The 2,500-nt window shown below is 48.0% G+C and overlaps 6 non-coding genes and 1 pseudogene across 6 annotated transcripts; all 7 read right to left on the reverse strand.

Annotated features, from left to right (window-relative positions):
- Positions 1–185: 185 nt before the first annotated feature.
- LOC128485277 (5S ribosomal RNA) lies at positions 186–304 on the reverse strand. The gene has a single exon (XR_008351621.1). It is a non-coding gene; the product is annotated as a 5S ribosomal RNA (ribosomal RNA).
- Positions 305–521: 217 nt separating this feature from the next.
- LOC128487763 (uncharacterized) lies at positions 522–630 on the reverse strand (annotated as a pseudogene).
- A 185-nt stretch (positions 631–815) lies between these two features.
- LOC128486766 (5S ribosomal RNA) lies at positions 816–934 on the reverse strand. Its single transcript, XR_008353046.1, has one exon. It is a non-coding gene; the product is annotated as a 5S ribosomal RNA (ribosomal RNA).
- Positions 935–1,167: 233 nt separating this feature from the next.
- LOC128485810 (5S ribosomal RNA) lies at positions 1,168–1,286 on the reverse strand. Its single transcript, XR_008352137.1, has one exon. It is a non-coding gene; the product is annotated as a 5S ribosomal RNA (ribosomal RNA).
- A 186-nt stretch (positions 1,287–1,472) lies between these two features.
- LOC128485482 (5S ribosomal RNA) lies at positions 1,473–1,591 on the reverse strand. The gene has a single exon (XR_008351814.1). It is a non-coding gene; the product is annotated as a 5S ribosomal RNA (ribosomal RNA).
- A 257-nt stretch (positions 1,592–1,848) lies between these two features.
- LOC128485278 (5S ribosomal RNA) lies at positions 1,849–1,967 on the reverse strand. Its single transcript, XR_008351622.1, has one exon. It is a non-coding gene; the product is annotated as a 5S ribosomal RNA (ribosomal RNA).
- A 215-nt stretch (positions 1,968–2,182) lies between these two features.
- On the reverse strand, positions 2,183–2,301 carry LOC128487000 (5S ribosomal RNA). Its single transcript, XR_008353220.1, has one exon. It is a non-coding gene; the product is annotated as a 5S ribosomal RNA (ribosomal RNA).
- Between the last annotated feature and the right edge of the window lie 199 nt (positions 2,302–2,500).

Raw genomic sequence — 2,500 nt, forward strand, 5'->3', positions numbered from 1 at the left:
TCTTATTCTGCTGCTGCTGCTGCTGCTGCTGCTGCTGCTGCTGCTGCTTGTCGTCAGACAGAAAGAATTATAAGCCCTGGGACAGGACAGAGAAGGTGAGAAGGTTCAAATAAGGGTTTAAAGCTTTGATGATGAGCAAGAAACACATGGCAAAAAGCTCTCCCCGACTGTGAGAAAAAATTAAAAGCCTACAACACCTGGTATTCCCAGGCGGTCTCCCATCCAGGTACTAACCAGGCCCAACCCTGCTTAGCTTCCAAGATCAGACGAGATCGGGCGCTTTCAGGGTGGTATGGCCGCAGGTGTGTAAAAGTTTTTTATTTTACTTCTCTTATTCTGTTGCTGCTGCTGCTGCTGCTGCTGCTGCTGCTGCTGCTGCTGCTTGTCGTCAGACAAAAAGAATTATAAGCCCTGGGACAGGACAGAGAAGGTGAGAAGGTTCAAATAAGGGTTTAAAGCTTTGATGATGAGCAAGAAACACATGGCAAAAAGCTCTCCCCGGACTGTGAGAAAAAATTAAAAGCCTACAACACCTGGTATTCCCAGGCGGTCTCCCATCCAGGTACTAACCAGGCCCAACCCTGCTTAGCTTCCAAGATCAGGCGCTTTCAGGGTGGTATGGCCGAATGTGTGAAAGTGTTTTATTTTACTTCTCTTATTCTGTTGCTGCTGCTGCTTGTCGTCAGACAGAAAGAATTATAAGCCCTGGGACAGGACAGTTAAGGTGAGAAGGTTCAAATAAGGGTTTAAAGCTTTGATGATGAGCAAGAAACACATGGCAAAAAGCTCTCCCCGGACTGTGAGAAAAAATTAAAAGCCTACAACACCTGGTATTCCCAGGCGGTCTCCCATCCAGGTACTATCCAGGCCCAACCCTGCTTAGCTTCCAAGATCAGATAAGATCAGGCACTTTCAGGGTGGTATGGCCGCAGGTGTGAAAGCTTTTTATTTTACTTCTCTTATTCTGTTGCTGCTGCTGCTGCTGCTGCTGCTGCTGCTGCTGCTGCTGCTGCTGCTGCTGCTGCTGCTTGTCGTCAGACAGAAAGAATTATAAGCCCTGGGACAGGACAGAGAAGGTGAGAAGGTTCAAAAAAGGGTTTAAAGCTTTGATGATGAGCAAGAAACACATGGCAAAAAGCTCTCCCCGGACTGTGAGAAAAAATTAAAAGCCTACAACACCTGGTATTCCCAGGCGGTCTCCCATCCAAGTACTAACCAGGCCCAACCCAGCTTAGCTTCCGAGATCAGACGAGATCAGGCGCTTTCAGGGTGGTATGGCCGCAGGTGTGAAAGTGTTTTATTTTACTTCTCTTATTCTGTTGCTGCTGCTGCTGCTTGTCATCAGACAGAAATAATTATAAGTCCTGGGACAGGACAGAGAAGGTGAGAAGGTTCAAATAAGGGTTTAAAGCTTTGATGATGAGCAAGAAACACATGGCAAAAAGCTCTCCCCGGACTGTGAGAAAAGAAAAAGCCTACAACACCTGGTATTCCCAGGCGGTCTCCCATCCAGGTACTAACCAGGCCCAACCCTGCTTAGCTTCCGAGATCAGACGAGATCGGGCGCTTTCAGGGTGGTATGGCCGCAGGTGTGAAAGTTTTTTATTTTACTTCTCTTATTCTGTTGCTGCTGCTGCTGCTGCTGCTGCTGCTGCTGCTGCTGCTGCTGCTGCTGCTGCTGCTGCTGCTGCTGCTGCTGCTGCTGCTGCTTGTCATCAGACAAAAAGAATTATAAGCCCTGGGACAGGACAGAGAAGGTGAGAAGGTTCAAATAAGGGTTTAAAGCTTTGATGATGAGTAAGAAACACATGGCAAAAAGCTCTCCCCGGACTGTGAGAAAAAATTAAAAGCCTACAACACCTGGTATTCCCAGGCGGTCTCCCATCCAGGTACTAACCAGGCCCAACCCTGCTTAGCTTCCAAGATCAGACGAGATCGGGCGCTTTCAGGGTGGTATGGCCGCAGGTGTGAAAGTTTTTTATTTTACTTCTCTTATTCTGTTGCTGCTGCTGCTGCTGCTGCTGCTGCTGCTGCTGCTGCTGCTTGTCGTCAGACAAAAAGAATTATAAGCCCTGGGACAGGACAGAGAAGGTGAGAAGGTTCAAATAAGGGTTTAAAGCTTTGATGATGAGCAAGAAACACATGGCAAAAAGCTCTCCCCGGACTGTGAGAAAAAATTAAAAGCCTACAACACCTGGTATTCCCAGGCGGTCTCCCATCCAGGTACTAACCAGGCCCAACCCTGCTTAACTTCCGAGATCAGACGAGATCGGGCGCTTTCAGGGTGGTATGGCCGCAGGTGTGAAAGTTTTTTATTTTACTTCTCTTATTCTGCTGCTGCTGCTGCTGCTGCTGCTGCTGCTGCTGCTGCTGCTGCTGCTGCTGCTTGTCGTCAGACAGAAAGAATTATAAGCCCTGGGACAGGACAGAGAAGGTGAGAAGGTTCAAATAAGGGTTTAAAGCTTTGATGATGAGCAAGAAACACATGGCAAAAAGCTCT

This window comes from Spea bombifrons, chromosome 3 (assembly GCF_027358695.1).
Source record: "Spea bombifrons isolate aSpeBom1 chromosome 3, aSpeBom1.2.pri, whole genome shotgun sequence".
In the NCBI taxonomy this organism is placed as follows: domain Eukaryota; kingdom Metazoa; phylum Chordata; class Amphibia; order Anura; family Pelobatidae; genus Spea; species Spea bombifrons.